At 47.0% G+C, this 24,555-nt stretch overlaps 1 protein-coding gene across 1 annotated transcript in view; it reads left to right on the forward strand.

Moving 5' to 3' along the window:
- LOC137856614 (uncharacterized) overlaps positions 1-24,555 on the forward strand; it is a 210,279-nt gene that overhangs the window by 17,457 nt on the left and 168,267 nt on the right. The gene's annotated exons all lie outside the window — the stretch shown is intronic.

Raw genomic sequence — 24,555 nt, forward strand, 5'->3', positions numbered from 1 at the left:
TTATTATTTTCTTTGTTTTTTTTTTTTTTTTTTTTTGTTTGATTTTTTGTTTTTTTTTTAAAGATCTGCTTTACTTGAAAAACATGCAGAGAGCAGACAGGAGACCTAGGGTGTTTCTAGAAGCAACAATCCCCATGCTTTTGCTGCAGCTTTTAACATTGAAAGGACAACACGACCCAGCAAGTAACTGAAACTTTTTCAAATGGAATTAGCTCAAACTTTTATTTGCATTGAAAGAAAAATCTATGAGCAGAACAGATTATACACCAACAAAATTAATTCCATTCCACCAAGGTAGTATCTGAAACTTTTTGAACTAGAATTTGTTTAAACAGACTCATCCCCATCTGTAAACACAGAGAACCAGCATTCAACAGCATGCCAGCCCTAATAACCACCTCCTGCACAACGTTCACTACTACTAAGACAACATATCATTGTGCAATAACTGTCTGTTCCCAGCTCCTTTACCTCACCTGCTCAGTAGCTCCACATGACAAATGGGCCCGGGCGGCGCCGCGCCGAACGGGGCCCGGGCGGCGCCGCGCCAAAATGGGGCCGGGCGGACTTATTCTGCAGAGAAGAAGAAGGTGAGCCTGCTCACTCTCTAGGCACTACTGCACTTATGTGGTCAAGGAACCATACCCCACGGTTTCCCAAAAAAAACGTACCTGGCAACCCCTCATAAATGTACTTCTACTATGTAAATTCAAGGACAAAGTCTAGAAGGCTGCAAGGTCTAAACACTCGACAGACAGAAAACACACAGACAAAAGCTCCAGAAATATAACAAGCTGTCCCTAATCTTGAAACAGACTACCCCTACCCCTGCTTTACTTGAAAAACATGCAGAGAGCAGACAGGTGACCTGTGGTGTTTCTAGAAGCAACAATCCCCATGCTTTTGCTGCAGCTTTTAACATTGAAAGGACGACATGACCAGGGCAGTAACTGGAACTTTTTCAAATGGAATTACGTCAAACAGCTTCATCATCACTTCCAAAAATAGAGAACGAACATTCACTAGCGTGCCAGCACTGATAGCCACCTCCTGTACAACACTGACTACTACTGATGCAACATACCATTGTGCAATACCTCTGTTCCCAGCTCCTTTACCTCACATGCTCAGTAGCTCCACCTGAGAAATGGGCCCGGGGCGGCGCCGCGCTTAAATGTTTTGGATACTAAAAGGACAAAATGACCAAGCAAGTAGTTGATTTTTTTTTCCCATCTGGAATTAGCTCAAGCTTTTATTTACATAGAAAGAAAAGTCTAGGAGCAGAACTGATTACGTGCCAAAAAAAAAATTCAATTCCATTCCACTTGCAGGAAAAATCATTTATTCAGTAAACTACCTGAGAACCAAAAGGCCATGCTGATGGGTTAAAACACACTACAGGACACTGGGGCCAGGCCCTCCTCTGCACCCACTTAAAACCCATCCCTACACTCCCCAAGGAGCAACCCCAACACAAACACAGACACAGCATTTCAGCTTCAACACAGTTTTGGGAACTGCTGGAAAGCATGCTTCATCCTCAGCGAGGTGTGCTCAGGCTACACAGGACGGGGCTTTGGGCACCTCTTTGCCTACCGAAGAAGACCACCATCAGCACCTGCTTTGTTCCAGTTCTCAGGAACTAACATCACAGCCCACGTTGCTTGGGACACCTGATAAACAGAAGAGAAAGCAGCCATGCCCTTTTCAAGCCATCCCTGCACGTGTCGCTCCTTGATCATCCGCAACCTCTTCTCCAATCCTCAACCGCTTCTGTGGAGAGCCTGCCATGGCACCTGCAAAGCAAGACGGATACCCTTCGCACTCACCTCGTGCTACTCGGCCGTTCTGCTCCAATCCAGCTCCAGCTCACAACCAGCCCGCCCTTCTCGTGCTGCTCTTCAGAGTGCAGCTTGGCCCCACTCAGCCTGTGCGACACACCTGCAAAAGAAAAAGAAAAGCATAGGCTGAAACAGCATCCAAAGCCACAGCACAGCTGGGACACTTACTCTCATCTGCTCCCTTACCTCGGCCCCCTCACCTACCCTCAAGGAAGATGCTTCCATCTGCTCTCTTAGGCCAGTTACAACACCCCTGAAATATAAACAGGATTTTTACTGTATTTTGTGCAGTTAACTAACTGCAGTGACAACTGCACCCCTAAAGTACCAGCTACATCCGTTCATCGCTCACATTGCCAAAAGCAGCTCTGGTCGTCAAGTCCCGTGTTGTACACTGTATTTCAACTTAAACAAATTAAACAAAAGTTGCCTACCGAGTGCTGAACAGTTCCAGAAGGAGCTCTTTCCTGTGACAGGTTCCTCCTAGGGTTTACACTCTAATGGGGACAGGAAAGAAATAAAAATAAACATTTCAAAACCCCATATCTGTAAGCTTTCAAGATTTGACAGACCTCCTCAAGCACAGCGTTCAAGCACTATGCAAACAGCTGCTCAAAAGCAGATATACTCTCCCAAATCCACATCTGCCAACCACCAGAGATGACTGTGCCAGCTGCCCTTCAGTACGTGCCCAGAGGCAGACCGGATGTCTTTCCCAACACAGTACAAACAATGTATTAGTACACCCATGCCCTGCCACATTAATCACTAACTGCCAGGCAGGACAGCTCCAGACCAAATACATACACACACAGGCACACCACAAACACTACAAACAAAACACACAACACAAGGCACAAGAAAAAGTGACCCCCAAAAGGAAAGCCCTATGACAACAGCAAGTCAGAACAGGTGCTCTGCACCAGACCCTACGAGAGACTCAAATGTCACGACACTCGACTGGAAGCAACTGCCAGAACTGGGATGATGGAGGCCTAAAAAGCCTGCCTTCAAGACAAGAGACCAGAAGGATGGGGACTGAAAACCCCATAAGACAACGCTTAGGAAATCAATTCCCAAGCAAGAGCTCCTGATGTGGCCCAGATGAGTTCTGCAAGAGTGAGGATGGAAACAGATGCGATCTCAAACCCAATATGATACACAAGACCTGAAACAGATCTGCAGTTCAAGCAGCGACTGCAAGACAAGAAGTGCTCGGATCAGAGCCATGATGACAAAACAAGCATTGAGGCCCTTCAGCACCGCTACCAAGTTGCCTGTCTGATCAGTCCGGTCTAAAAAGCCAGGAGGATATCAAGACCCGACAAGCACAGAACAGACGCTGCAGAAGCAACACTACAAGACAAACTGAAGGAAACTGTCCTGCCTGGCGTGCGCACTCACACTACAAAATAATCCTGCTGCTTCTATTAGCCTGCTGACCCAGCCACAAGCAGCCTGAACATGACCCAGCCTGAACCACCCTCACAGTGGCACCAAGTCTATTCAGCCAGCACGCTCCATGCTGCTCTGGCTCCCAGCTCCCATTAGCCACCCCAGATATGCAAATACCAGGTGCCCCCCAACTTAGCTCTCAGGTTGCTGCATGGCAAAGTCCCTCCGCCTCAAGAAATGCACAGGCACTGATTTTCATGATAGTCAATTGCCAGGCTCATCATCAGCTGCAAAAACAGAGTAACAGCATTCACTAGGACACCAGCACCATTGCTCACCTTCTCCACAATGCTGACTACTGCTGATGCAACATACAATTGTGCTCACGTGTTCCTCTCCGAGTCCAAGCTCCAACAGTGCAACCAGTATCATCCACACCACCTGGGAAAACAAAGGGATTAAATGATCGTTGTGTTCACAACAACTCAGCCAACTGTGGTTTTTTCTTTTTTTTTTGTTTGTTTTTTTTTGTGTGTGTGTGTTTACTATATTCTTTTTAAATCACTTTTACCTAAACAACATGCAGAGAGCAGACAAGAGACCTGGGGTGTTTCTAGAAGCAACAATCACCATGCTTTTGCTGCAGCTTTTAATATTGAAAGGACAGCACAACCATTCAAGTAACTGGAACTTTTTCAAATGGAATTATGCCAAACAGGTTCATCATCTCTTGCAAAAACAGAGAACCAGCATTCACTAGCTGCCCAGCCCTAATACCCACCTCCTGCACAACGCTCACTACTACTGATGCAACATATCATTGTGCAATAACTGTCTGTTCCCAGCTCCTTTAACTCACCTGCTCAGTAGCTCCACATGACAAATGGGGCCGGGCGGCGCCGCGCCGAAAGGGGCCCGGGCGGCGCCGCGCCAAAAAGGGGCCCGGGCAGACTTATTCTGCAGAGATGAAGGAGGTGAGCCTGCTCACTCTCTAGGCACTACTGCACTTATGTGGTCAAAAAAACGTGGCCCACGGTTTCCCAAAACCAATGCACCTGGCAACCCCTCATAAACATACTTCTAATATGTCATTTCAAGGACATCAAGACTAGAAGGCTGCAAGGTCTAAAGACTCAACAGACAGAAAACCCACAGGCAAATGCTCCAGAAATGTAACAACCTGTCCCTAAACTTGAAACAGACTACCCCTTACATTCCCACTGCTGCCATTTTCAGACACATGCTCACACAGGGAGCTTCCATGATACATTTCAACTAAACTCTGCTCCATCTCCTTAACAGCAAGGCTTTGACTTTGATATTTGACATAGATGCAAAGGCTCACAGAAAGCCCCGTAATTCTGCAAAAATCAGAAGGGACCCAGAACCACAAAGCAAACACACAAAGTAACATCACCATACCATCCGTAAAACTGCCATAATATCTACTCACCTGAGGAAGAGCTGCGTGCAATACAGGCACATACTACTACTAGATTGCTTTACAGTGACAGATCCTACCAGTTACCAACTCAAAAAGATATGCGTACCGGTTTCTACTTCAGAACGCATCAGTCCATAGACTCTGACCCACCTAAAGAACCCTGAAACTGACTGAAGGAAAAACAAAGCGCTTACCCCAAAAAGCAGCCCAGGCAGAATGAGCTCTATCATGGAATATCTGCAACTCAGTTACCACTAGGTCCCACCTGGAACCTGAAGCTAATCACCTGGGAAAGTGCTTGGGGAAAGCACAAAAAAAAAATCAGAAAGGAGCAGAAGCTGTGGTTTCTTTATTCATTTATATGGCTTAGCTCTACAGCATGCAGAATGAAGACAGGAGAACTAGGGTGTTTCTAGAAACAAAACTCCCCATGCCTTTGCTGGAGCTTTGAATATTAAAAGGACAAACTGACCAAGAAAGTAACTGATTTTTCCATCTGGAATTAGCTTGATCTTTTATTTACATAATAAGAAAAATCTAGGAGCAGAACTGCTTACACCCAAAAAAAAAAGTCAATTGCATTCCACTCACAGGAAAAATCACTTACTTCAGTAGGCTACCTGAGAACCAAAAGGCTATGCTGATGGGTCAAAACACACTACAGGACACTGGGGTTCAGGCCCTCCGCTGCACCCACTTAAAACCCATCCCTACACTCACCAAGGTGCAACCCCAACACAAAAAAAAACAGACACAGCATATCATATCAGCACCTGCTTTGTTCCGATTCTCGAGAACTAACATCACAGCCCACATTGCCTGGGACACCTGATAAACAGAAGAGAAAGCAGCCATACCCTTTTCAAGCCATCCCTGCACGTGTCGCTCCTTGATCATCCGCAACCTCTTCTCAAATCCTCAACCGCTTCTGTGGAGAGCCTGCCATGGCACCTGCAAAGCAAGATGGATACCCTTCGCACTCACCTCGTGCTACTTGGCTGTTCTGCTCCAATCCAGCTCACAACCAGCCCGCCCTTCTCGTGCTGCTCTTCAGAGTGCAGCTTGGCCCCTCTGAGCCTGTGCGACACACCTGTGAAACAAAAAGAAAAGCACAGGCTGAAGCAACATCCAAAGCCACAGCACAGCTGGGACAGTTACTCTCATCTGCTCCCTTACCTGCCCTTGATGCAGATGCTTCCATCTGCTCTCTTAGGCCAGCTACAACACCCCTGAAATATAAACAGGATTTTTACTGTACTTTGTGTAGTTAAGTACCTGCAGTGACAACTGCGCTCATCGCTCACCTTGCCAAAAGCAGCTCTGGTCATCAAGTCCCGTGTTGGACACTGTGTTTCACCTTAAACAAATTAGAACAGTCACAACAGAATGAATCATTCAGCTGCCAGCATTAGCACCCGTCCCTCCACAACAAAAGGGACCCCATTTACAATATTATCATTTCAAAACAGCAGCCCCCTTGCCTCAGCACCTCAGAAGTAGATCAAGACAGTCACCGAGTTGCCTACCAACTGATGAACAGTTCCAGAAGGAGCTCTTTCCTGTGACAGGTTCCTCCAAAGGTTTACGCTCTACTGGGGACAGGAAAGAAATAAAAATAAACGTTTCAAAACCCCATATCTGTAAGCTTTCAAGATTCGACAGACCTCCTCAAGCACACCGTTCAAGCACTATGTGAGAAGTTGCTCACAAGCAGATATACTCTCCCAAATCCACATCTGCCAACCACCAGAGATGACTGTGCCAGCTGCCCTTCAGTACATGCCCAGAGGCAGACCGGATGTCTTCACCAACACAGTCCCATCAGTGTATTAGTACACCCATGCACTGCCATGTTAATCACTAACTGCCAGGCAGGACAGCTCCAGACCAAACACATACACACACAGGCACGCCACAAACACTACAAACAAAACACACAACACAAGGCACAAGAAAAAGTGACCCCCAGAGGGAAGCCCTATGGCAACAGCAAGTCAGAACAGGTGCTCTGCACCAGACCCTACCAGAGACTCCAATGTCACGACACGCGACTGGAAGCAACTGCCAGAACTGGGATGGTGGAGGCCTAAAAAGCCTGCCTTCAAGACAAGAGACCAGAAGGATGGGGACTGAAAACCCCCTGAGACAAATATCAGGAAATCAATTCCCAAGCAAGAGCTCCTGATGTGGCCCAGATGACTTCTGCAAGAGTGAGGATGGAAACAGATGTGCATCATATTCGGTTTGAGATCGCAAGACCTCACACAGATCTGTAGTTCAAGCAGCGACTGCAAGACAAGAAGTGCTCGGATCAGAGCCATGATGACAAAACAAGCACTGAGGCCCTTCAGCACCGCTACCAAGTCGCCTGTCTGGTCAGTCCTGTGTAAAAAGCCAGGAGGATATCAAGACCCGACAAGCACAGAACAGACACTGCAGAAGCAACACTACAAGACAGATGAACAGAAGGAAACTGTCCTGCCTGGCGCACGCACTCACGCTACCAAATAATCCCGCTGCTTCTATTAGCCTGTTGACCAAGCCACAAGCAGCCTGAACGTGACCCAGCCTGAACCACCCTCACAGTGACACTAAGTATATTCAGCTAGCTGGCTCCATGCTGCTCTGGCTCCCAGCTCCCATTAGCCACTCCAGATATGCAAATACCAGGCGCCCCCCAACTTAGCTCTCAGGTTGCTGGATGGTAAATTCCTTCCACCTCAAGAAATGCACAGGCACCGATTGTCATCTTAGTCATCAGCTGCAAAAACAGAGTAACAGCATTCACTAGCACGCCGGCCACGATGCCCACCTGCTCCACAATGCTGACTACTGCTGATGCAACACATGGTTCTGCTCACCTCTTCCTCTCCGAATCCAAGCTCCAACAGTGCAGCCAGTATCACCCACACCACCTAGGAAAACAAAGGGATTAAATGATCGTTGCATTCACAAGTGACCCAATGGTGTTTTTTTTTATTGTTTTTTGTGTGTTTCCTGTTTTTTGGGTTTTTTTTTTTTGAAATCTGCTTTAGCTCAACAGCATGCAGACTGCAGACAAGAAAATTGGGGTGTTTCTAGAAGCAACAATCCCCATGCTTTTGCTGCAGCTTTTAACATTGAATGGACAACACGACCCAGCAAGTAACTGGAACTTTTTCAAATGGAATTAGCTCAAACTTTTATTTGCATTGAAAAAAAATCTAGGAGCAGAACAGATTATATGTCAACAAAATGAATTCCATTCCATCCCCAGGAAAAAAATCACACACTCTTGTTGCGAAGCACGGACGAAAGCACGACAGACACCAGCAGAGTCAGATCATGCTTCACCATTTTATTGCCCGAATAGCCTAACTTTTATAGTGAACTTTACAGGGATGGACAGTGTTTCACACAAGATTATTGGTCAAAAGCACTCAGACAAACCGTTAAGAAAATAACACCACCTGCAAGAAAAGAACCCCCCTTTTGATTAGAAGTTAGGAAAACAACCCCCTTTGTGCTTAACGTTCACGTAGGCCTAGTCCTTGAGGCCAGCTGCTGATAACAATATTTTCTGAGTTCCTTAATTGGGTGATGTGGGAGTCATTTCCGTGGGAGCTTCTCACAGTTACTCTGGCAGCTTGGTTTGCTCAGCTACAGCAGGCCCTGAGATTTCTAAGGCCTACCCCTGGTTGCTTAAGGCAAGCTTAGATCGAACAATTATGCCAATTCCCAACATACTCTCATCCCCTCCTGTACCTCAGCCGCTTGCCTGCCCCACGTGGCAGATGCTTCCATCTGTTCTCTTCACCCACTTACAGCACCTCTAAAAGGCAAACTGGAATTTTACTCTATTGAATGTAGGAAAATAACTGCAGTGACAACCGCACCCCAAAAATAACAGCTACCTCTGCTCATCACGCACCAGAGTCACTGCAGAGGCAGCTTGGGTCGAGAGGTCCTGCACTGCACACTGCATTTCAGCCTGAACAAAGGAGAAAGGCAGGAAGAAGATAAACATTCAGCTGCCAGCAGTAGCACCCATCCCTCAACAACATAAGCAACCCCAGCTTTACTTTTATCCTTTCAAAACAGCAGGCCACTTGCCTCTGGACCTGCAAATTAGGTCCAAGCTTGAAAGGAGCGGCCAGCATCACCCACGCCACCTGGGAACACAAAAGGATACAATGACCGTGGTGCTTGCAAGCACCCACCTGCCACACTGCTCCTCTATCCCAAACAGCCTTACCTCGGACCCTCACAGGGAAACACCTGAGCGTCTTCCCTTCGCTTAGGATAAGCGATGACCAGGCTGACACCACTCACCTTCCCTCAGAGCTTCGTGACATGAGGATTTCCCTTCCCTCTCCACAACTGCACAAAGCACCTGCAGAGGCAAGAGAAACGCACACTCTGAAACAGCCACAGCGTACCTGCTGCAAGACCTCTCTCTTCCCAGCTCCGGTACTTCAGCTGCTCACCAGCTCTGAGATTCTACGCTCACAGCGCCACAGCAAACTCTGCCCAGGCCACACAACACACACTACACAAGCTACATTGCCCAGCACACACAAGCTGGTACATTCCCACCCAACAATCAGTCGCATCGCACAGGAAGGATGCTGCACACTCCTAGAAACCAAACCTACTAGTCCTGAGGAGCTCCCCGCTTCCTCCTGCCAACCACGCTCAGCACACACACTATTCACCCCTCAAAAAAAAAAAGTTAGAACATAAACACACACAAAAAAAAAAACGAGCTCCACAAATGCGAAAAAGACACGCGCACACAGCAGCCTCGGCAGAGGTAATCACAGACTTACCCTTTGCAGATGAAAGAGGTGACTCTGATACAACCCTGCTCAGGCTCTTGGTAATGCTGCATCTACGCTACCAAGCCACAGGTACCATGCAATCAAGCTGGTTTTAGTCCTCTGGAGAATTACACAAGTGGGTTTATACATCTAGAGATTAAAATACAGCTCAAAACAGAAGAGTATCCCACCATCCCAAAAAAACAGTGAGCCAGAAACCTCTATTAAACATCCCTCTATTAAGTGAATTCCAAGCACTTAAAAATTATAGAAATCTATAAACTCCAGCCTGCCTAAAGAACCCTGCAACCGACTGAAGGAAAAACAAAGCACTTACCCCAAGGAGCAGCCCAGGCAGAAGGAGCTCTCTGATAGCATGCCTGGGGCTCATATACCATTCGGCCCCGCCCAGCACCCAAACCCAATCACCTGGAAAAGGGGAGGGGCAAAGCACAAGGAAGTAGAAAGAAAGCAGGAGCAGCAGCAGCTGTTTTTTATTATTTTCTTTGTTTTTTTTTTTTAAGATCTGCTTTACTGGAAAAACATGCAGAGAGCAGACAGGTGACCTGTGGTGTTTCTAGAAGCAACGATCCCCATGCTTTTGCTGCAGCTTTTAACATTGAAAGGACAACACGACCAGGCCAGTAACTGGAACTCTTGCAAATGGAATTACGTCCAACAGGTTCATCATCACTTGCAAAAACAGAGAACCAGCATTCACTAGCACGCCAGCACTGACACCCACCTCCTCCGCAACGCTGACTACTACTGATGCAACATGCTACTGTGCAATACCTCTCTGTTCCCAGCTCCTTTCCCTCATCTGCTCACTACATTTACCTGAGAAGTGTGCCCGAACAGACTTATTCTGCAGAGATGAAGAAGGTGGCCCTGCTCACTCTCTTGGCACTACTGCACTTATGCACTCAAGGAACCATACCCCACAGTTTCCCAAGAACAACGTACCTGGCAACCCCTCATAAACGTACTTCTAATACGTAAATTCAAGGACATAAAGCCTAGAAGGCTTTATGGTCTAAAGACTCGACAGACAGAAAACACACAGGCAAATGCTCCAGAAATGTAACAACCTGTCCCTAAACTTGAAACAGACTACCCCTTACATGCCCACTGCTGCCATTTTCAGATACACGCTCACACAGGGAGCTTCCATGATACACTTCTCCTAAACCCTGCTCCATCACTTTAACAGCAAGGTTGTAACTTTGATAATATTTGACATACAGGCAAAGACTCACAAAAAGCCCCGTAATTCTGCAAAAATCAGAAGGGACCCAGAACCACAAAGCAAACACACAAAGTAACATCACCATACTATCCGTAAAACTGCCATAACAACTACTCACCTGAGGAAAAGCTGCGTGCAATACAGGCACATACTACTACTAGATTGCTTTACAGTGACAGATCCTACCAGTTGCCACCTCAAGAAGATACGCGTACCGGTTTCTACTGGAAAACGCATCAGTCCATAGACTCTGACCCACCTAAAGAACCCTGAAACTGACTGAGTGAAAAACAAAGCACTTACCCCAAGGAGCAGCCCAGGCAGAAGGAGCTCTCTGATAGCATGCCTGGGGCTCATATACCATTTGGCCCCGCCCAGCACCCAAACCCAATCACCTGGAAAAGGGGAGGGGCAAAGCACAAGGAAGTAGAAAGAAAGCAGGAGCAGCAGCAGCTGTTTTTTATTATTTTCTTTGTTTTTTTTTTTTAAGATCTGCTTTACTGGAAAAACATGCAGAGAGCAGACAGGTGACCTGTGGTGTTTCTAGAAGCAACGATCCCCATGCTTTTGCTGCAGCTTTTAACATTGAAAGGACAACACGACCAGGCCAGTAACTGGAACTCTTGCAAATGGAATTACGTCCAACAGGTTCATCATCACTTGCAAAAACAGAGAACCAGCATTCACTAGCACGCCAGCACTGACACCCACCTCCTCCGCAACGCTGACTACTACTGATGCAACATGCTACTGTGCAATACCTCTCTGTTCCCAGCTCCTTTCCCTCATCTGCTCACTACATTTACCTGAGAAGTGTGCCCAGGCAGCGCCGCAATGGGCCCGGGCGGACTTATTCTGCACAGAAGAAGGTGGTGAGCCTGCTCACTCTCTAGGCACTACTGCACTTAAGCGGTCAAGAGACATTACTCCACTGTTTCCCAAAAACAATGTACCTGGCAACCCCTCATAAACATACTTGTAATAAGTCACTTCAAGCACATCAAGACTAGAAGGCTGCAAGGTCTAAACACTCGACAGACAGAAAACCCACAGGCAAAAGCTCCAGAAATACAACAAACTGTCCCTAAACCTGAAACAGACTACCCCTTACGTGCCCACTGCTGCCATTTTCAGACACATGCTCACACAGGGAGCTTCCATGATACACTTCTCCTAAACCCTGCTCCATCACTTTGCCACCAAGGTTTTGACTATGATAATATTTGACATACAGGCAAAGAATCACAGAAAGCCCCGTAATTCTGCAAAAATCAGAAGGGACCCAGAACCACAAAGCAAACACACAAAGTAACATCACCATACTATCCGTAAAAATGCCATAACAACTACTCACCTGAGGAAGAGCTACGTGCAATACAAGCACCTACTAATAGATTGCTTTACAATGACAGATCCCACCAGTTGCCACCTCAAAAAGACATGCGTACCCGTTTCTACTAGGAAACGCATCAGTCCATAGACTCTGACCCACCTAAAGAACCCTCCAAACAACTGAAATAAAACCAAACGCTTACCCAAAAGTGCGGCCCAGGCAGAAGGAGCTCTCTGATGGCATACCTGCAACTCAGTTACCACTAGGTCCCACCTGGAACCTGAAGCCAATCACCTGGGAAAGTGCAGGGGGAAAGCACATGAAAGTAGAAAGAGGAGGAGCAGCAGCTGTGGTTTATTTGCTTTTATAAGGCTTAGCTCAACAGCATGCAGAGTGCAGACAGGAGAACTGGGGTGTTTCTAGAAACAAAAATCCCCATGCTTTTGCTGCAGCTTTGAATATTGAAAGGACAATACATCCAAGTAAGCAACCGATTTCTTTTTCCATCTGGAATTACCTCGATCTTTCATTTACACAGAAAGAACAATCTAGGAGCAGAACTGATTACACGCCAAAAAATAATTCAATTTCATTCCACTCACAGGAAAAAATCACTTCAGTAGGAAATCTGAGAATCAAAAGGCTATGCTGGTGGGTCAAAACACAAGAACACTGGGGCCAGGCCCTCCTCTGCACCCACTTAAAACCCATCCCTGCACTCACCAAGGTGCAACCCCAACACAAAAAAACAGACGCAGCATTTCAGCTTCAACACAGTTTTGGGAACTACTGGAAAGCAAGCTTCATACTCAGAGAGGCATGCTCACGTTACACAGGACGGGGCTTCGGGCAGCTCTTTGCCTGCCAAAGAAGACCATTATCAGCACCTGCTTTGTTCCAGTTCTCAGGAACTAACATCACAGCCCACGTTGCCTGGGACACCTGATAAACAGAAGAGAAAGCAGCCATACCGTTTTTAAGCCATCCCTGCACGTGTCGCTCCTTGATGAGCTGCAACCTCTTCTCAAATCCTCAGCCTCTTCTGTGGAGAGCCTGCCATAGCACCTGCAAAGCAAGATGGATACCCTTCGCAATCACCTCGTGCTACTCGGCAGTTCTGCTCCAATCCAGCTCACAACCAGCCCGCCCTTCTCGTGCTGCTCTTCAGAGTGCAGCTTGGCCCCACTCAGCCTGTGTGAGACAAAAGTGAAACAAAAAGAAAAGCACAGGCTGAAGCAGCATCCAAAGCCACAGCACAGCTGGGACAGTTACTCTCATCTGCTCCCTTACATCTGCCCCCTCACCTCCCCTCGAGGCATATGCTTCCATCTGCTCTCTTAGGCCAGCTACAATACCCCTGAAATATAAACAGGATTTTTACTGTATTTTGTGCAGTTAACTAACTGCAGTGACAACTGCACCCCTAAAGTACCTGCTACATCTGTTCATCGCTCACCTTGCGAAAAGCAGCTCCGGTCAAGTCCCGTGTTGTACACTGTGTTTCACCTTCAACAAATGAAAACAGTCACAAGATAGTCATTCACCTGCCAGCATTAGCACCCATCCCTCAACAACACAAAGGGACCCCATTTACAATATTATCATTTCAAAACAGAAGCCCCAATACCTCAGCACCTCAGAAGTAGATCAAGACAGTCACCGAGTTGCCTACCAACTGATGAACAGTTCCAGAAGGAGCTCTTTCCGTGAAAAGTTCCTCCAAAGGTTTACACTCTACTGGGGACAGAATAGTAATAAAAAATAAAAGTTTCAAAACCCCGTATCTGTAAGCTTTCAAGATTTGACAGACCTCCTCAAGCACACCGTTCAAACACTATACAAACAGCTGCTCACAAGCAGATATACTCTCCCAAATCCACATCTGCCAACTACCAGAGATGACTGTGCCAGCTGCCCCTCAGTACGTGCCCAGAGGCAGACCGGATGGCTTTGCCAAAACAGTCCCATCAATGTATTAGTACACCCATGCCCTGCCACATTAATCACTAACTGCCAGGCAGGACAGCTCCAGACCAAACACATACACACACGGGCACGCCACAAACACTACAAACAAAACACACAACGCAAGGCACAAGAAAAAGTGACCCCCAAAAGGAAAGCCCTACGGCAACAGCAAGTCAGAACAGGTGCTCTGCACCAGACCCTACCAGAGACTCCAATGTCACGACACGCGACTGGAAGCAACTGCCAGAACTGGGATGATGGAGGCCTAAAAAGCCTGCCTTCAAGACAAGAGACCAGAAGGATGGGGACTGAAAACCCCCTAAGACAACTCTCAGGAAATCAATTCCCAAGCAAGAGCTCCTGATACGGCCCAGACGACTTCTGCAAGAGTGAGGATGGAAACAGATGTGCATCATATTCAGCTTGAGATCACAAGACCTGAAACTTATCTGCACTTTAAGCAGCAACTGCAAGACAAAAAGTGCTCGGATCAGAGCCATGATGACAAAACAAGCATTGAGGCCCTTCAGCACAGCTACCAAGTCGCCTGTCTAGTCAGTCCTGTGTAAAAAGTTAGGAGAATATCAAGACCCAAGGAGACCATAATTCACAACACACAATGGAGAAGCAACACTACAGGACAGACAAACTGAAGGAAACTGTCCTGCCTGGCACACGCACTCATGCTACAAAATAATCCCGCTGCTTCTATTAGCCTGGTGACCCAGCCACAAGCACCCAGAACGTGACCCAGCCTCAACCACCCCTCACAGTGGCACCAAGTATATTCAGCCAGCAGGCACCACGCTGCTCTGGCTCCCAGCTCCCATTAGCCACCCCAGATATGCAAATACCAGGTGCCCCACAACTTAGCTCCCAGGTTGTTGGATGGTAAAGTCCCTCCGCCTCAAGAAATGCACAGGCACCGATTGCCATCTTAGTCAATTGCCAGGCTCATCATCAGCTGCAAAAACAGAGTACCAGCATTCACTAGCACGCCGGCCATGATGCCCACCTTCTCCACAATGCTGACTACTGCTGATGCAACATACAGTTCTGCTCACCTCTTCCTCTCCGAATCCAAGCTCCAACAGTGCAGCCAGTATCATCCACACCACCTGGGAAAACAAAGGGATTAAATGATCGTTGCATTCACAAGTCAGCCAATGGTGTTGGTTTTTTTGTTACTGTTTTTGTGTGTGTCTGTGTGTGTGTGTGTGTGTTTCCTGTATTTATTTTTTAGTCTGCTTTAGCTCAACAGCATGCAGACAAGAGAACTGGGGTGTTTCTAGAAGCAACAATCCCCATGCTTTTGCTGCAGCTTTGAATATTAAAAGGACAATACGACCCAGCAAGTAACTGGAACTTTCTTAACTGGAATTAGCTCAAACTTTTTTTTTTTTTAAATAGAAAGAAAAATCTAGGAGCAGAACAGATTATACACCAACAAAATCAATTCCATTCAAGATGCAAGAGTGAGGATGGAAACAGACGCGATCTCAAACCGAATATGATGCACAAGACCTGAAACAGATCTGCACTTTCGAGCACTTCTTGTCTTGCAGTCGCTGCTTGATCAGAGCCATGATGACAAAACAAGCATTGAGGCCCTTCTGCACAGCTACCAAGTTGCCTGTCTGGTCAGTCCGGTGTAAAAAGCCAGGAGGATATCAAGACCCGAGAAGCACAGAACAGACACTGCAGAAGCAAACAGGACAGACGAACAGAAGGAAATTGTCCTGCATGGCGCATGCACTCAAGCTATAAATTAATCCCGCTGCTCCTGTTAGCCTGGTGACCCAGCCTCAACCACCTTCACAGTGGCACCAAGTCTATTCAGCCAGCACGCTCCATGCTGCTCTGGCTCCCAGCTCCCATTAGCCACCCCAGATATGCAAATACCAGGTACCCCCCAACTTAGCTCTCAGGTTGCTGCATGGTAAAGTCCCTCTGCCTCAAGAAATACACAGGCACCGATTGTCATCTTAGTCAATTGAAGGCTCATCATCAGCTGCAAAAACAGAGTAACAGCATTCACTAGCACGCCGGCCATGATGCCCACCTTCTCCACAATGCTGACTACTGCTGATGCAACATACGGTTCTGCTCACCTGTTCCTCTCCGAATCCAAGCTCCAACAGTGCAGCCAGTATCATCCACACCACCTGGGAAAACAAAGGGATTAAATGTTCGTTGCAATCACAACAAGTCAGCCAATAGTGTTTTTTCTTGTTGTTGGTTTTTGTGTGTGTTTCCTTTATTTCTTTTTTTAAATCTGCCTTAGCTCAACAGCATGCAGAGCACAAACAAGAGAACTGGGGTGTTTCTAGAAGCAACAATCCCCATGCTTTTGCTGCAGCTTTGAATATTAAAAGGACAATACGACCCAGCAAGTAACTGGAACTTTCTTAACTGGAATTAGCTCAAACTTTTTTTTTTTTAAATAGAAAGAAAAATCTAGGAGCAGAACAGATTATACACCAACAAAATCAATTCCATTCCACCCCCGGGAAAAAATCACATACTCTCATCCCCTCCTGTACCTCAGCCGCCTGCCTGCCCCACATGGCAGATGCTTCCATTTGTTCTCTTCACCCACTTATAGCACCTCTAAAAGGCAAACTGGAATTTTACTCTACTGGATGTAGGAAAATAACTGCAGTGACAACCGCACCCCAAAAATAACAGCTACCTCTGCTCATTACGCACCAGAGTCACTGCAGAGGCAGCTCGGGTTGAGACGTCCTGCACTGCGCACTACACACTGCATTTCAGCCTAATGAAAGGCAAAACACAGGCAGAAGATAAACATTCAGCTGCCAGCAGTAGCACCCATCCCTCAACAACAAAAGGCACCCCATCTTTAGTTTTATCCTTTCAAAACAGCAGGCCATTTGCCTCTGGACCTGAAAATTAGGTCCAAGCTTGAAAGGAGCGGCCAGCATCACCCACGCCACCTGGGAACACAAAAGGATACAATGACCGCGGTGCTTGCAAGCACCCACCTGCCACACTGCTCCTCTATCCCAAACAGCCTCAACTCAGACCCTCACAGGGAAACACCTGAGCGTCTTCCCTTCGCTTCGGATAAGGGATGACATGGCTGATACCACTCACCTTCCCGCAGAGCTTCGTGACATGAAGATTTCCCTTCCCTCTCCACAACTGCACAAAGCACCTGCAGAGACAAGAGAAACACACACTCTGAGGCACCTCACAGCCACAGCGTACCTGCTGCAATACCTCTCTCTTCCCAGCTCCGGTACTTCAGCTGCTCACCAGCTTTAACTCAGGTTCTTTGCTCACAGCAGCACAGCAAACACTGCCCGGGCCACACAACACACACTACACAAGCTACAATGGCTAAGACACACAAGCTGGAACGTTCCGGCCAACAATCAGTCGCATTGCACAGGAAGGCTGCCGCACACCCCGAGAAACCAAACCTACCAGTCCTGAGCAGCTCCCCACCTCCTCCTGCCAACCACGCTCAGCACACACACTATTTGCCCCTCAAAAAAAAAACAAAAACTTAGAACATACACACACAAAAAACAACTAAGCTCCATAAATACCAAAAAGACACGCACACAAAGCAGCCCCAGCAGGGGTAATCACAGACTTACCCTTTTGCAGAGGAAAGAGCAGACTCTGATACAACCCTGCTCAGGCTCTTGGTAATGCTGCATCTACACTGCCACCTCGGACCCTTACAGGGAAACACCTGAGCATCTTCCCTTCAGATAAGAGATGACCAGGCTGACAACACTCACCTTCCCTCACTGCTCCGTGACACGAGTATTTCCCTTTCCTGTCCACGACTGCACAAAGCACCTGCAAAAAAAAGACAGAAAAGCGCACTCTGAGGCACCTCACAGCCACAGTGTACCTGCTGCAATAATACCTCTCTCTTCCCAGCTCTCTCCAGCTGGGAGAGAGAGGTATTATTGCAGCAGGTACACTGTGGCTGTGAGGTGCCTTCAGCTGCTCACCAGCTCTGAGATTCTTCGCCCACAGCACCACAGCAAACTCTGCCAGGGCCACACAACACACACTACACAAGCTCAATTGCCTAAGACACACAAGCTGGAACGTTCCAGCCCAACAATTAGTCACGTCACAGGAAGGATGCCGCACACTCCTAGAAACCAAACCTACCAGTCCTGAGCAGCTCCCCACCTCCTCATTCTAACCACACTCAGCAAACACACTATTTGACCACCAAAAAAAAAAAAAAAGAACATGCATACACACAAAGAAAAACAACCGAGCTCCACAAATGCCAAAAAGACATGCACACACAGCAGCCTCGGCAGGGGTAATCACAGACTTACCCTTTGCAGATAAAAAAGGTGACTCTGATACAACTCTGCTCAGTCTCTTGGTAATGCTGCATCTACGCTGTCAAGCCACATGTAGCCGGTAATCAAGCTGGTTTTAGTCCTCTGCAGAATAAAACGAGTGGGTTTATACGTCTAGAGATTAAAGTGCAGCTCAAAAACAGAGCAGTATCGCACCATCCTAAAAAACAATAAGCCACAAACCTCTACTAAACACCCCTCTATTAAATGAATTCCAAGCACTTAAAAATTCTAGAAATCTATAGACTCCAGCCTGCCTAGAGAACCCTGCAACTGACTGAAGGAAAAACAAAGCGCTTACACCAAGGAGCAGCCCAGGCAGAAGGAGCTCTCTAATACCATGCCTGGGGCTCATATACCATTTGGCCCCGCCCAGCACTCAAACCCAATCACCTGGAAAAGGGGAGGGGCAAAGCACAAGGAAGTAGAAAGAAAGCAGCAGCAGCTGTTTTTTATTATTTTCTTTGTTTTTTTTTTTTTTTTTTTTTGTTTGATTTTGTTTTTTTTAAAGATCTGCTTTACTTGAAAAACATGCAGAGAGCAGACAGGAGACCTAGGGTGTTTCTAGAAGCAACAATCCCCATGCTTTTGCTGCAGCTTTTAACATTGAAAGGACAACACGACCCAGCAAGTAACTGAAACTTTTTCAAATGGAATTAGCTCAAACTTTTATTTGCATTGAAAGAAAAATCTATGAGCAGAACAGATTATACACCAACAAAATTAATTCCATTCCACCAAGGTAGTATCTGAAACTTTTTGAACTAGAATTTGTTTAAACAGACTCATCCCCATCTGTAAACACAGAGAACCAGCATTCAACAGCATGCCAGCCCTAATAACCACCTCCTGCACAACGTTCACTACTACTAAGACAACATATCATTGTGCAATAACTGTCTGTTCCCAGCTCCTTTACCTCACCTGCTCAGTAGCTCCACATGACAAATGGGCCCGGGCGGCGCCGCACCGAACGGGGCCCGGGCGGCGCCGCGCCAAAATGGGGCCGGGCAGCGCCGCGCCAAAATGGGGCCGGGCGGACTTATTCTGCAGAGAAGAAGAAGGTGAGCCTGCTCACTCTCTAGGCACTACTGCACTTATGTGGTCAAGGAACCATACCCCACGGTTTCCCAAAAAAAACGTACCTGGCAACCCCTCATAAATGTACTTCTACTATGTAAATTCAAGGACAAAGTCTAGAAGGCTGCAAGGTCTAAACACTCGACAGACAGAAAACACACAGACAAAAGCTCCAGAAATATAACAAGCTGTCCCTAATCTTGAAACAGACTACCCCTACCCCTGCTTTACTTGAAAAACATGCAGAGAGCAGACAGGTGACCTGTGGTGTTTCTAGAAGCAACAATCCCCATGCTTTTGCTGCAGCTTTTAACATTGAAAGGACGACATGACCAGGGCAGTAACTGGAACTTTTTCAAATGGAATTACGTCAAACAGCTTCATCATCACTTCCAAAAATAGAGAACGAACATTCACTAGCGTGCCAGCACTGATAGCCACCTCCTGTACAACACTGACTACTACTGATGCAACATACCATTGTGCAATACCTCTGTTCCCAGCTCCTTTACCTCACATGCTCAGTAGCTCCACCTGAGAAATGGGCCCGGGGCGGCGCCGCGCTTAAATGTTTTGGATACTAAAAGGACAAAATGACCAAGCAAGTAGTTGATTTTTTTTTCCCATCTGGAATTAGCTCAAGCTTTTATTTACATAGAAAGAAAAGTCTAGGAGCAGAACTGATTACGTGCCAAAAAAAAAATTCAATTCCATTCCACTTGCAGGAAAAATCATTTATTCAGTAAACTACCTGAGAACCAAAAGGCCATGCTGATGGGTTAAAACACACTACAGGACACTGGGGCCAGGCCCTCCTCTGCACCCACTTAAAACCCATCCCTACACTCCCCAAGGAGCAACCCCAACACAAACACAGACACAGCATTTCAGCTTCAACACAGTTTTGGGAACTGCTGGAAAGCATGCTTCATCCTCAGCGAGGTGTGCTCAGGCTACACAGGACGGGGCTTTGGGCACCTCTTTGCCTACCGAAGAAGACCACCATCAGCACCTGCTTTGTTCCAGTTCTCAGGAACTAACATCACAGCCCACGTTGCTTGGGACACCTGATAAACAGAAGAGAAAGCAGCCATGCCCTTTTCAAGCCATCCCTGCACGTGTCGCTCCTTGATCATCCGCAACCTCTTCTCCAATCCTCAACCGCTTCTGTGGAGAGCCTGCCATGGCACCTGCAAAGCAAGACGGATACCCTTCGCACTCACCTCGTGCTACTCGGCCGTTCTGCTCCAATCCAGCTCCAGCTCACAACCAGCCCGCCCTTCTCGTGCTGCTCTTCAGAGTGCAGCTTGGCCCCACTCAGCCTGTGCGACACACCTGCAAAAGAAAAAGAAAAGCATAGGCTGAAACAGCATCCAAAGCCACAGCACAGCTGGGACACTTACTCTCATCTGCTCCCTTACCTCGGCCCCCTCACCTACCCTCAAGGAAGATGCTTCCATCTGCTCTCTTAGGCCAGTTACAACACCCCTGAAATATAAACAGGATTTTTACTGTATTTTGTGCAGTTAACTAACTGCAGTGACAACTGCACCCCTAAAGTACCAGCTACATCCGTTCATCGCTCACATTGCCAAAAGCAGCTCTGGTCGTCAAGTCCCGTGTTGTACACTGTATTTCAACTTAAACAAATTAAACAAAAGTTGCCTACCGAGTGCTGAACAGTTCCAGAAGGAGCTCTTTCCTGTGACAGGTTCCTCCTAGGGTTTACACTCTAATGGGGACAGGAAAGAAATAAAAATAAACATTTCAAAACCCCATATCTGTAAGCTTTCAAGATTTGACAGACCTCCTCAAGCACAGCGTTCAAGCACTATGCAAACAGCTGCTCAAAAGCAGATATACTCTCCCAAATCCACATCTGCCAACCACCAGAGATGACTGTGCCAGCTGCCCTTCAGTATGCGCCCAGAGGCAGACCGGATGTCTTTCCCAACACAGTACAAACAATGTATTAGTACACCCATGCCCTGCCACATTAATCACTAACTGCCAGGCAGGACAGCTCCAGACCAAATACATACACACACAGGCACACCACAAACACTACAAACAAAACACACAACACAAGGCACAAGAAAAAGTGACCCCCAAAAGGAAAGCCCTATGACAACAGCAAGTCAGAACAGGTGCTCTGCACCAGACCCTACGAGAGACTCAAATGTCACGACACTCGACTGGAAGCAACTGCCAGAACTGGGATGATGGAGGCCTAAAAAGCCTGCCTTCAAGACAAGAGACCAGAAGGATGGGGACTGAAAACCCCATAAGACAACGCTTAGGAAATCAATTCCCAAGCAAGAGCTCCTGATGTGGCCCAGATGAGTTCTGCAAGAGTGAGGATGGAAACAGATGCGATCTCAAACCCAATATGATACACAAGACCTGAAACAGATCTGCAGTTCAAGCAGCGACTGCAAGACAAGAAGTGCTCGGATCAGAGCCATGATGACAAAACAAGCATTGAGGCCCTTCAGCACCGCTACCAAGTTGCCTGTCTGATCAGTCCGGTCTAAAAAGCCAGGAGGATATCAAGACCCGACAAGCACAGAACAGACGCTGCAGAAGCAACACTACAAGACAAACTGAAGGAAACTGTCCTGCCTGGCGTGCGCACTCACACTACAAAATAATCCTGCTGCTTCTATTAGCCTGCTGACCCAGCCACAAGCAGCCTGAACATGACCCAGCCTGAACCACCCTCACAGTGGCACCAAGTCTATTCAGCCAGCACGCTCCATGCTGCTCTGGCTCCCAGCTCCCATTAGCCACCCCAGATATGCAAATACCAGGTGCCCCCCAACTTAGCTCTCAGGTTGCTGCATGGCAAAGTCCCTCCGCCTCAAGAAATGCACAGGCACTGATTTTCATGATAGTCAATTGCCAGGCTCATCATCAGCTGCAAAAACAGAGTAACAGCATTCACTAGGACACCAGCACCATTGCTCACCTTCTCCACAATGCTGACTACTGCTGATGCAACATACAATTGTGCTCACGTGTTCCTCTCCGAGTCCAAGCTCCAACAGTGCAACCAGTATCATCCACACCACCTGGGAAAACAAAGGGATTAAATGATCGTTGTGTTCACAACAACTCAGCCAACTGTGGTTTTTTCTTTTTTTTTTGTTTGTTTTTTTTTGTGTGTGTGTGTTTACTATATTCTTTTTAAATCACTTTTACCTAAACAACATGCAGAGAGCAGACAAGAGACCTGGGGTGTTTCTAGAAGCAACAATCACCATGCTTTTGCTGCAGCTTTTAATATTGAAAGGACAGCACAACCATTCAAGTAACTGGAACTTTTTCAAATGGAATTATGCCAAACAGGTTCATCATCTCTTGCAAAAACAGAGAACCAGCATTCACTAGCTGCCCAGCCCTAATACCCACCTCCTGCACAACGCTCACTACTACTGATGCAACATATCATTGTGCAATAACTGTCTGTTCCCAGCTCCTTTAACTCACCTGCTCAGTAGCTCCACATGACAAATGGGGCCGGGCGGCGCCGCGCCGAAAGGGGCCCGGGCGGCGCCGCGCCAAAAAGGGGCCCGGGCAGACTTATTCTGCAGAGATGAAGGAGGTGAGCCTGCTCACTCTCTAGGCACTACTGCACTTATGTGGTCAAAAAAACGTGGCCCACGGTTTCCCAAAACCAATGCACCTGGCAACCCCTCATAAACATACTTCTAATATGTCATTTCAAGGACATCAAGACTAGAAGGCTGCAAGGTCTAAAGACTCAACAGACAGAAAACCCACAGGCAAATGCTCCAGAAATGTAACAACCTGTCCCTAAACTTGAAACAGACTACCCCTTACATTCCCACTGCTGCCATTTTCAGACACATGCTCACACAGGGAGCTTCCATGATACATTTCAACTAAACTCTGCTCCATCTCCTTAACAGCAAGGCTTTGACTTTGATATTTGACATAGATGCAAAGGCTCACAGAAAGCCCCGTAATTCTGCAAAAATCAGAAGGGACCCAGAACCACAAAGCAAACACACAAAGTAACATCACCATACCATCCGTAAAACTGCCATAATATCTACTCACCTGAGGAAGAGCTGCGTGCAATACAGGCACATACTACTACTAGATTGCTTTACAGTGACAGATCCTACCAGTTACCAACTCAAAAAGATATGCGTACCGGTTTCTACTTCAGAACGCATCAGTCCATAGACTCTGACCCACCTAAAGAACCCTGAAACTGACTGAAGGAAAAACAAAGCGCTTACCCCAAAAAGCAGCCCAGGCAGAATGAGCTCTATCATGGAATATCTGCAACTCAGTTACCACTAGGTCCCACCTGGAACCTGAAGCTAATCACCTGGGAAAGTGCTTGGGGAAAGCACAAAAAAAAAAATCAGAAAGGAGCAGAAGCTGTGGTTTCTTTATTCATTTATATGGCTTAGCTCTACAGCATGCAGAATGAAGACAGGAGAACTAGGGTGTTTCTAGAAACAAAACTCCCCATGCCTTTGCTGGAGCTTTGAATATTAAAAGGACAAACTGACCAAGAAAGTAACTGATTTTTCCATCTGGAATTAGCTTGATCTTTTATTTACATAATAAGAAAAATCTAGGAGCAGAACTGCTTACACCCAAAAAAAAAAGTCAATTGCATTCCACTCACAGGAAAAATCACTTACTTCAGTAGGCTACCTGAGAACCAAAAGGCTATGCTGATGGGTCAAAACACACTACAGGACACTGGGGTTCAGGCCCTCCGCTGCACCCACTTAAAACCCATCCCTACACTCACCAAGGTGCAACCCCAACACAAAAAAAAACAGACACAGCATATCATATCAGCACCTGCTTTGTTCCGATTCTCGAGAACTAACATCACAGCCCACATTGCCTGGGACACCTGATAAACAGAAGAGAAAGCAGCCATACCCTTTTCAAGCCATCCCTGCACGTGTCGCTCCTTGATCATCCGCAACCTCTTCTCAAATCCTCAACCGCTTCTGTGGAGAGCCTGCCATGGCACCTGCAAAGCAAGATGGATACCCTTCGCACTCACCTCGTGCTACTTGGCTGTTCTGCTCC

Source organism: Anas acuta, chromosome 5 (assembly GCF_963932015.1).
Source record: "Anas acuta chromosome 5, bAnaAcu1.1, whole genome shotgun sequence".
NCBI classification, from domain to species: Eukaryota; Metazoa; Chordata; class Aves; order Anseriformes; family Anatidae; genus Anas; species Anas acuta.